The sequence below is a fragment of the Amborella trichopoda genome, chromosome 10 (assembly GCF_054954075.1).
Source record: "Amborella trichopoda isolate Santa Cruz 75 chromosome 10, AtrichopodaSantaCruz75HAP2 v2.0, whole genome shotgun sequence".
In the NCBI taxonomy this organism is placed as follows: domain Eukaryota; kingdom Viridiplantae; phylum Streptophyta; class Magnoliopsida; order Amborellales; family Amborellaceae; genus Amborella; species Amborella trichopoda.
In genome coordinates, this window is record NC_142345.1 from 28,940,659 (window position 1) to 28,953,106 (window position 12,448).

Sequence of the window (12,448 nt, forward strand, 5' to 3'; positions counted from 1 at the left end):
GTTGAGATAAAAAATGGGCGGTTGAGATCACCTCACTAAAAATGTCACAAAAACAGCAACGGGCTGAACCGGTTGATAAAAGAAGGAGAGAGGGCATGCTAGAGAAGAGAGCGGGCATGCTAGAGGAGGGAGAGCACGAGCACGGGCATGGGAGAAGAGAAACCAGAGTGAAAACACGAGAAAAGAAACCAGTGATAGAGTGGAAAACGCATTTTGGTTTCTTTTCTTCACTCTGGTTTCTCTCACTCGGTAATAGGGTTGCCGGTTGAGCTCATGCCCCCTTTTGTGGTAACTTAAGTGAAGATAAAATTATATACCATCAAAATTACCTCTACAGCTACTGATGCATCCATATATATATAGGTACAGTGTCAGCCAATGACCCAGATTGAATCTGGGTCAATCTGACAGTCACGACTTCATTTTGAATTTGAATTTTTTTTTTTTTTTACAAATCTAAATCACTTGAAATTTGGAGCGTCTATTCTTCAAAAATAGAAAAATCTAATAAAAATATAAAAAAATAATTTGTCAAGATATTTTTAGAGCATTTTGATCAATTTATATTTTGTAAATTATTATTTTTTTATTTTTATTACGTACACCTTAATGAGAAGAATAAACACCTAAAATTTAAAGTGATTTGGATTTGTAGAAAACAAATAAAAATTCGAATATGAAATGATTTTGTAACCGTCAGATCAGCTCAGATTGAATCTGGGCCATTGGCTGATACTGTAGCAATCAGCCCGTAGGTTGACAGATCCACTCCCATATATATATATATATATATATATATATATATATATATATATATATATATATTTATATATATATATATATATATATATATATATTTATTTATCAAAATATGCCGTACGCCCCATCACATATTGCATGTTGGTGCGCCAACGGCCCAGATGAATTCGTTGAAGATGGTTGGCCGCCATTCAAAAGGGCAAACTCACGCCTTTTGCCTTTGAAAATGGAGCCTGTGTAGCCCTGCAAACTCCCTCCTAGTATACAGAGATGGCAGGCCTACCTACTACCTCAAAACCTTCTCATACTCAATCTCTCTCTCTACCAATGCTATCACTTCCTCTCTCTCTAAACTAGACGACCAATACTACTACTCCCTCTCTCTTTCTAAATCAGACGACCGATGCTACCACTCCATCTCTCTAAACCAGACGAGCCATCTCTCCCTTGCATCATCTCTCTCTAAACTAGAGCCACAACCATCGCTCTCTCGCCCTTTTTGTTCTCTCTGCTCCTCTCATACGCAATCTCTCTCTCTCTCTCTCTCTCTCTCTCTCTCTCTCCATTTTCCTCTTTCGCTCTCACAAACTACAGCAGGGAATTCCTCTCTCTCTCTCTGTCTCTCACATCTAGGCTCAGTTGAGCCTCTCCCTCTCTCTGCGCCTTTCAAACGACAACAGAAGGGAAAGTCCTCTTTCGCTCGCTATCACAGAGGTACAACTAACTTGTAATAGATTTTATTAGCACTGTAGTTCTGACTTTTTTGTGATGGGTTTGTATTTATGGGTTATTGAGTTTGCATATGACAAATCTTAGTTTGTATTAGTACCGTATTTATGGATTTTTTTTGTTTGAAAACCTTGTGATGGGTTTGTATTTATAGGTTATTGGGTTTACATATGTGAAATGTTATTAGCTTTTGATTGATTTTATAGAGGTTTTGTATTTCATCACCATTTCATTGCTCATCATATTTTTCTTTCTTCAAACTTGAAAATGGCCTTTATGCTTTTCTAGGTACTTGGGTATTCTAAATGGAATCAACCTTGTCGAATCCTGCTATTGATGTATTCTTGCATGCAAATTGTTTATCAGATACAATCAAGTGCAATTTAGAGATCAGATGTCTTTTTTATGGAAACGAGTCAAACTTATGTTAATGCATGAAATTATTAATTATTCTTATGAAAAATTATTAATGACCTCTGTTTCTTATCTGGTAGTCTGGAACTTACTTTCTTAAGCCATTTTGTTATTGAGAAAGAATTATATAGAGGTACTACCTATGCTACATAGACAAGGTGGCATATATGCTACGTTTTGTTATTCAAATTATACAAAAGTTTACTGATCAGGTACTTGGGTATTTTAAGTGGCTTTTAAAATTTGAAAATGGCTTTTATGCTTTTCTAGGTAGTTGGGTATTTTAAATGGAATCAACATTGCCTTGTCGAATCTTTGCCCGCTAATTTTTGTGCATGCATGCTTTATTATCCACATACTATTGCAAGAAAAATCTGATATGTCAAATATCAGCTGCCTTATTATCTATGTGCCATTGTAGGCACATTTTTATATGTTAAATTTTGTATGACTTTTTTTGTGTATTGAGATGTTGATCATGTGTATATAACTATGGATTGTTTATGTCTTCAGATTTGCATAATGGATAATACTCTTTTCTCGTACACTTAGGAGTTAAGTTCACATTAATAAGGGTGTCACCTCTGTTGTCTATAATTGCTTCAAATATGGTTGATCCTATAATGGAAGCAATAAAATTGGAATGGTTAATAAATGTGATATATGGTCTACTAGGAGTGTTGTTATGTTTATATAAAGGTTTGAATACATATATTTATATAGTTTGTCTTTTTATGTAGGGTCAGTTGAAAGCCTTAGATGAATCACATTGTTTCTGACTATGTCATCTCCCACTTGCGCAATTGCAGATAACATGGGTGACACCAATAAGCCCATGGAGTGAGTTCCTTATCTTGCAACCTGTCCTAAAAAATTCACAGAAATGCAAGATGGAGAACCTGAATCCTCAACCAAAGGCCTAGAAACAAATTTACCCCGTATAGGAATGAAGTTTCTTTAGTGAAAGATGCGATTGACTACTATAAGGCTTATGTATTGGCCAAAGGTTTGGGTATCCGTAAGGGCACTACCCATAATAAAAAAGTCAACGGATCGATAAAGAAATTAATTGTTTTAATAAAGGCTTTCTCAAAGTGAAAGATCAAGTCAGTGGAAAGGAACTCCCTGAATCAAGGTGTGGGTGTAAGGCTAAGCTGGGACTGAGTAGAAAAGCGGACAATGAGTGGGTTATGACTAGGTTTATTGATGATTACAATCACGATCTAGTCAGTCCATGAAAAGCTCGCCTAATTCGTAGCCATCGAACATTGTCTGGTGCCACAAAGTTGATGATAAATTCAATGAGTTTGGCAATGGTTAAGCCAAAACATATTCATAGAGCAAGTTGGAGGGATCGAGAATGTCGCATGTACACAAAAGGACATCGAAAATGAAATTGCTAGTGGCAGGAGAATATGGTAGTCTAATTATGTAATGGTTCTATAAAATAAAAGAATCGAAACCATTTTTTTTCTATAAATTGAAATTAGATGAAGACGATCACATTCTCAACATCTTATGGGTAGATGTCACATGTAAAGTTTCCTATCAATGCTTATATGATGTGGTTCCATTAGATACCACATACAAAAGAAGCTCTTTTATCATGTCATTTGCACCCATACTTGGTGTAAATTACCAGATTTGCACTCATATTTGATGAGAAGGTAGAATCATTTGTTTGGGTATTTGAAAATTGGTTAGAAGCAATGGGTGAACAACAACAAGGCGTTACTGATCAAGACCATGCAATTCAGCCGCAGTGAGACAAGTTTTTTACCATAGTGAGCATCATTACTGTAAATGGCATATACTTTCGAAAGTTAAAAAAAAACTATGCCATGTCTTGCGCATGCATCCTTCTTTTTCAGATACGTTCAGGAGTTGTATAGCTAGCCTAACAGTAGAAGAATTTGAATCAGGATGAAAATTAATGATTGAGAAATATGAGTTAGAAAGCAATGAATGGCTAAATAGGCTTTATGGTTGTCGCATGCAATAGGTGGATACATACTTGACTGGTAGGTTCATAGCGGGTATGACTTCTACCCAAATAAATGAAGGGATGGATAAGCATTTCAAGATTTTCAATATGTACTTGACATCCAAAACAAGCTTACGTACATTGGAAATATGTGCAAAGGTGCAATATAAGAATGTACGAAAAGAAAAGGAAAACTACTTAAAAGACATTACAACTACTCCAATCTTAAGAACAACTTCTTTATTTGAGTCACATGCATAAAAAATCTATACTTAAAAGATTTTGAAGATATTTGTTGAAGAGGTTGTCAATTGTATGAATTTTATGAGTGAGTTAATTGATGAAAATGGACAGCTTATCACTTTTAAGGTGATAGATATGGGAACCAGATCTAGATCATACTTGGTGGAATTTAATCATCATGAGAAGATGACTTCTTGTAATTGTCATTTATATAAGAGCATGTGCCTTCTTTGCAAGCATGGGTTGAAGATTTTTATCATGAAAATATTTTTGAAATCCCTCCACAATACATATTGAGGCATTGGTCAAAGAACATAAAGAGGGGGGTTTTTGTTAATAAAAGTGGCAAACAACTTCATGATACATCTGCACTACCACACTCTATTTGATATAACGATGTCTTGTAGGCTATTTGATACCTCGTTGAGCGTATGCCAAAAAGTGTGGAGGTTAAAGAATTTGTAATATCTTTAATACACAATGATATCATAGAGGTTGATGGTAAATTCGGTTGTAAGTGACGTCTATAGATTGACACTATGAGCCATGTCAATGATGAGAGGAGTGCTACTAGTTGCAGTGACACACCAAATGGAAGTTACAATTGTCAAAATGTCCTTGATCCTTCATAAGCATGGGCAAGGCACTGCTGACAAATGCAAGAAAGGAATCTCGATCAGAGGGATGGAAGCCAGTGGAAAATTCTAGAAAATGCGCAGTTTGCGAGGGCAGCGGGCATGATAGAAGAAATTGTCTATAATTTGTTCATGAAAAATAGTAATCCACACCTTTAGATTAATTGGATTCTAATTGTATAAACTTTTTAATCTGAGAGGCACAACTGAGCTTGGATGAGAGAGAGAGAGAGAGATACGACAATTTGGTAGGGCTTCCCTGCTGTAGTTTGTGAGAACGAAGGTGGAAAATGGAGAGAGAGAGAGAGAGAGAGAGAGAGAGAAAGAGAGAGAGAGAGAGAGAGAGAGAGAGAGAAAGAGAGAGAGAGAGATTGTGTATGAGAGGAGCAGAGAGAGAACATAAAGGGCGAGAGGGAGTGATGGTTGTGGCTCTGGTTTAAAGAGAGAGAGGGCGTGAGGGAGAGATGACTCATCTGGTTTAGAGAGAGAGAAGGAGTGGTGGCATTGGTAGAGAGAGTGATTGAGTATGAGAAAGGTTTGGGGTAGTAGGTAGGCCTGCCATCTTTGTATACTAGGAGGGAGTTTGCAGGGCTATGCAGGCTCGATTTTCAAAGGCAGAAAGTGTGAATTTTTCCTTTTGAATGGTGGCCATCCATCTTCAGCAAATATCCGGGCTGTTGGCGTACCAACATTCAATATGCGATGGGGCGTATGACATAATTTCTCTTATATACATATATATATCAAACTTTATCCCACGGTCACAATTGTCTGAGAGTGTTTTATTTTTTATTTATTTTTACTAATCAGAATAATAAAAAATTGGAGCGTGTGTACATCTTAGTGAGGCGCATCTAATAAAAATGTGAAAATAATAATTCGTAAAATATAAATTGACCAAAATACCCTTATAAATATTTGGAGGTATTTTAATCACTTTATATTTGTGAATTAATTTTTCATATTTTTATTAGATGCGCCTCACTAAGATGTACGCACGTTCCAAATTTCAAATAATTTGGATCTATAGAAAAAAAATGAAAAATAAAACACTATAGGACAAGTGTGACCGTGCGATGAAGTTTGGATGGTGATGAGAGTAGGTAAGATCACTATTCATTTTCACTTATAGGCGTTGGGAAATATATATATATATATATATATATATATATATATATATATATATATATATATATATATATATATATATATGGAGTGGATTCTGTCAACCCACGGGCTGACTGCTACAGTGTCAGCCAATGGACCAGATTCAATCTGGGCTGATCTGACAGTTACAATCTCATTTTGTATTTTAATTTTCATTTTTTTTACAAATCTAAATCACTTGAAGTTTTATACATTCATTCTTCTCATCAAGGCGCACCTAATAAAAAATTTTAAAAAATAATTCGTAAAATATAAATTGACAAAATAATCCATGTTTACAAGCTCAATATTGATAGTGCCTACTTGGGAAATCCATGTTTAGAAGGTGGTGGTAGGGTCATTCGGGACTCAATTATTGGTTTCATTGCTGCCTTTTCTAAGCACTTTGGCTTTGCCTCTAGAGATCACGCATAATTTTTTGCCTTTGTAGAAGGCATTCATAAGGTTCATTAGAGAAATTACTTCCTAATACAGATAGAAAGTGACTCTGCCCTATTAGTTAATGTTATTCAAAACCGTTATTGAGATCCCTGGCGGTTACAAACGTTTCAATCTGGGCTGATCTGATGGTAACAATCTCATTTCATATTTGAATATTCATTTTTTTACAAATCTAAATCACTTGAAAATTTAGGTGTTCATTCTTTTCATCAAGGCGCACCTAATAAAAATATATAAAAAAATAATTTACAGAATATAAATTGACCAAATAATCCATGTTTACAAGCTCAATATTGATGGTGCCTACTTGGGAAATCCATGTTTAGAAGGTGGTGGTGGGGTTATTCGGGACTCAACTAATGGTTTCATTGTTGCCTTTTCTAAGCACTTTGGCTTTGTCTCTAATAGTCACGCAGAATTTTTTGCCTTTGTAGAAGGTGTTCATAAGGTTCATTAGTGAAATTGCTTCCCAATACATATAGAAAGTGACTCTGCCCTACTAGTTAATGTCATTCAAAACCGTTGCTGAGATCCCTGGCGGTTACAGATGATCGTTGATAATTGCCGCACCAATCTTTTGACCGTCGATGGTCCATTGCGTATGAGGCAAATATGATTGTTGATGCTCGAGCCAAGACAGCAGCTGCTAGCCCCGTGCTATTGTATGACACCACCGCCTACCAAACTTTATCACTCCTCTACTTTTTCATGATCTGGTGCAACTACCCAATTTTAGGGTTGTATGATGAAATATAATTCCTTTTTATTCTAATTAATGAAAAATCGGGTAGGGGGAATTATCCCTCACTGACTTGCAGAAAAAAAATAACGAATGTCACTCCTAAAACTAGCTCTAAAATGTCAATATAGTAAACATGGAGCAATTTGCAAATATTAATAATGATTATATAATGGATGTGGTTTACATAAGGTTGCAACATTAAACAATCAAAGTAAGGCACACCTCCAAACTTTGTTATGAGACTCAATTTTAGAATTAAAAACTCTTAGGATGACATAACAATCTATTATCATATCTATTTTATTATTTAAATATTTTATATTCCTAATTTATTTATTATTATTTTTAAAAAGGTTTGCATACCATGAGACCATTCACTTGTTACACAAGGAGGACACAATTATTTATAACCATCCAATGTGAAGTTTGATTGTTTGGGTGTCTCACAATATTCTAAAAATATTTTGAATATTGAACTTGGTCAATGGAAATATGTAGGTACCCAATTTCACCTCCAATGGTCAACATTAATTGTAACCACTTTATGCAAATGGGCACGTTTGCCTTTTGGTTTTCATTTAATTTTACCTCTAAAACTTACAGGGTCTTTTTGGTCATCTATTTAATTAAAAATTTTATTTCTTTTTTGTAAGTTCAACATGTTTAAGGTGAGACGGTACCTTACATGTCTTTAAAAAATATTTGTAAATAAAAAGAAGGAAAACTTTCAGGTAAGGTTGACACCTTAAATCTATAATTAAGGTGCACATCTAAAATCCTTAAAAAAAGGTATTTTTTATGCTAATAAATTATCTAATTGATCATCTCGACATTAAGATATATAGATATGGAAAAAGAGAGAGAGTTTCAAATACATCTAGTAATACATTATCTGGACAAAGAGTTTTAAGTCCTAAAAATAATACATATAGAAATATATTATCTGGACTGTCTATTTTCAAGATTTCATACGTTTATCTATCAGCTTGATTTGAAATGTCTTTGGAGTTTCAAATTTTATAATTAGAGACAAAAATAGACTATCGTACTGTCTAAAATCTTTATTACACCAAAATTACATCTCATGATAAAGTTTGAAGGTGCACATTACTTGGATTGTGTAAGATTGCAAAGCTAAGCAAACCACACCCAAAAATTAAAATCAAAGATATTTTGATATTGTATTATGAATGAGGTCATCTCAGCCGTCCATCTATAGAGCCAGGTGACCTGCGGTTTACCTATCGATAAGCCACTTCCCGTACAGGTGGGTGTAGCTCCTGCAAAGTTTTTGCATAAATAAATGGCCGCAATTATTCAACGTCAGAGCTTTACCATATAGGGAATAGTTGACATTAAGGGAAATGAATGAATTATACCTTTACAAACCCTAGAGAGAGATTAGTCCTCGCATAATTAAATGGCCGCATTTATTCAAGGCAAGAGTTTTATCATAAAGAGAATATTTGAACTGTCATTATGATCAGAGCTACTTAGGGGTGCAATGGACCCGGACCCGACCCATATCAACACCTGACATGGGTCTGGGTATGGGTCCAACATTTGGGCTCCCAGATAGGGTCCGGGTCATACAACGTGTACCCGAACCTGTCTCCCTCATCATTTTACCCAAACTTGTCTCTCTTTCTTTATGTTCTAATAGCGTGGTGCGGCACCGACTCATAATGCTTGAGAAAGAAGAGAAGATAGATGCTCTAGAGAGAGAGGGTAGTGAGTGAAAGAAAGACCTATGTGATCTTTTATCGGGGAATACATTTTTTTTTTTTTTCACCCATTTCTTTTGGCAAAAGATTACTTACAGGTTGTCTTTATTATAATAAGATAAATTTCAAAATAAAATCAACATAACAATAAACCCAAGATCATAACAACTTGATGTCATTGAAACAACTACGCACTATGCTTGAGAATAAAAGACAAGATTGCAAGAAACAAAAGGAAGAGTGCCCGAGATTACCTCAACTGGGAAAACAAATTTCGACCAAGCCACACCAATGGAACATGAACCCTTTTGATCACAAACTCAAACCCTAAGTGAATTCTCTTAGAAACCTAGTTTGAAAGAGATGGATTATCTTTTTGCTAAACCCTAAAACCCTTAGCCATAAATCTATATTTGAGATATAAGAGAGAAGAACTCCATAACCTAAACCTTTAGGTTATTTCACAATGTGGGAGAGAGAGATCAAACATGAGAGAGATAAACTTTCTTAAGAGAGAGAGATAAAAAGATAAGGTATAGAGTTTTTTGGTAGAGACGATCTATTTTTATTGGCCTTGAATAAGATTAGGATTTCTTAGGGTTTTCTTTGGCTTGCCTCTTCTTGTAAGATTGAACATAGACCGTCGATCAAGGATGACTTGTGAGGTGAGAGATATGAGCCATCCATTTCATAGATGGGTCACCAACATTATGGAAGGTGCATGAACCATTATCCCACGTTCCTAAACCATTTTCCCATCAATAGAAATTAAATAAATTAAATCTAATCAAAATATTGTGCATACTATAAAATAGCACAAGTCTACCCAATCTTTCTACACGATCTTTCAAAGATATATCAAGTCAATATTTAGTCAATATCTTCCAAACATATGGCCACATGCCATATCATCAAGAAATAGGAAAGAGAATAAGGGTGGGGCGAGTCACCCAAGGGAGGCACGCATGGGCCCCACCTTCTAAAACAATATGGCGGGCCCATGTGCACAATGGGCCCCCATGATATTTTTATATATTTAAAATTAATAAAATAATTTTATAATATTATTTAAATAGTTAAACAATTGTAAAATCAATATCTTTAATTTTATAAATCCAAAAATTATAAATAAAATATCTAGGGGTTCATAAAAATTCAAATACTATTCTTAAAATAATTTCTATAATAAAACAAACACAATTAAATTTAGTTGATGAAAAAATAATCCATATGGTTTAGGAATCAACAATCATGGGGCAATCCACCTTCAACTATGGACTACTGACCATACTTGCTTTATCAGACGGATCCAGTATTTTCCATGACCCACAGTCCTAGCAGGGGCAAATTAGCAGGTCACCAAAGTCCAGTCGATGAGCTAAGGGATCGCAATACCAATCTGTGGATTTTAGGTCCTCCCCTAGAGACAAGTCAAGGTCACCAAGACCTTATGCGCGACCACAGCTCTATGACACATAGGGGGATCTCTCGCACATACATACGCTTTATCCTAAAAGGTAGATTTCTGGTTTTCCCAGACGATCTATCAATATGCATGCCATGTGATGGTACATGGATGAGGTTTTAGCCCCTGTTTTTGTAGGTCACCATCACAGTCACACAGTGTCCCTCGGCTCACTCATCCGGGCATATTCTCCGACCTCATCAAGGGTCAACTCATTAGAACCCTTATCGATTTGTTTTTTATGCTCCGGTAACATGGGTTTTTCCCAACCGACTGGCCTAGATGGTCAAGCAAAGTCCGGTATCTGCAAACATCATTTGTTTAGTATGGTCCACGAGGGACCACAGTCCCACTGAGTTCATGTTCCACTATATCATTTCATTTTACAAGCACTCATAAGGCCTTTAAAGGCCACATAAACCTAACATCTCCCACTTGGCCTTAAAAGGCTTTGTATTCTCACTTTCTCTCATTCCCATCTCTCTCTCCCAATTACAATCTCTCTCAAACATTTGTACTTATTTTCTCAATACATTAATCATGGCTTTATAGAGGCAACACATTTTTCTCTTTGCTGCTAGGATCTCATCCCAAAAATGGTCGTAGCTCATCTGTCACATCGCATCGCGAATCATGGACCTGTTGTCGCAAAAAACCATCACGTACCCTCATCGCATGGGGTCGTATATTCATGTGCTCAAAAGAGTTCTTCAAATAAGCTGCTCCCTTTTGTAGCCATACAACCAGCACCAAACATTTGGGTTCCATAAGTGAACAACATTGTAGTCTATTGTTTCAATTGGCATGTCAAATACTAGCAGGCGCTCCCACTAGAATATTTAATTTATCTAGATCTCGTTCTTTTTCAATCTCACCTCATTCTTTAAGTGATGCAAACATGGTTTTATATGCTTGAAGTTCTTATGAAATCGTGGCTCCTTTGACATGCATATCGTCACCGTGCTGTCACATAAAATTCTTATTACCACACAACACACGAGGTGAAAGTCAAGTCGCTTAAGAAATTTCTTAATCCATGCGGTCTCCACGATCACTAAACAGCATGCCACGTACTTTACCTTCATGGTAGACAATTTCATCACATCTTGTTTCTTTGATTTCTGACAAACTGCACCCCCTCCAAGCATGAACACATATCCAGATGTAGATTTCACATCATCTGGATCTGTGAGATAACTTGTATCTGTATATATGAATATCCAAGCAGCTAAAACAAAGTGGGACTGTAGCAGCTCCCACTCAATTATTGCACATACAACATATACATTTTCAACATTCTTATGCATCTATCATGAGGTAGCATATCAAATCTCATGCAATATATAATTCAATACCTGTTGGTTTCACAATATGCATAAACTTTCATGAACCACATAGGTTCAGCCACACTAGACATCTTGGTAGTAAATTCATACAAACTAAGTTATCTAATCAACATAACATGTGATAGGGAAGCCCAACATGATGATATTCCTCAACATTCCCTATGGTTCAAAGTCTTAGGTAATCTAGGATTCTAAATAACTAGAAACATGAGTCAAGGCACATAGGTATTTAAAAAAAACAATCCATGATAGTTTTTCTCCCACTTTATAAATACCTTCAAGACAAAATGTTTTTTTTTTAATAAAAAAAATTGACTTGGTATATATATATGCATTCAAAAGCAATAGTTATATAATAGTATGACAGTTTAAACTGATATTCATAAAAACTTAATGGACCTTGCAAGACTATGTGGTTTTCTCAAAACCATATTCATAGACTTAGGCTTTTTTTTGAATCATCCAATTTAATTGTAAAATACATGCTTAGCCTTCATAAATCATTTTACCGCATTCACCTTTAATTTCCTACCAAGTCAAGTTTATGGCCATAAAAACAAATCATATATACCATCTTATAATTTTATCCAAAACAAAGCACGACTAAATAATATCTATTAAAGCCTTGACAAAATACTTCCTTTTTGGCAATTAAGGAGAATTTATCAAGAGATCATCATTACATGCAACACATCATATTATGAATATTATTGAGAGGATGGTCACCAAGACCAAGTTCCACCAGAACTCTCCCTTTGTGCTTACATATTTGAATGAGTCATACTCATCTCTCGTGTTT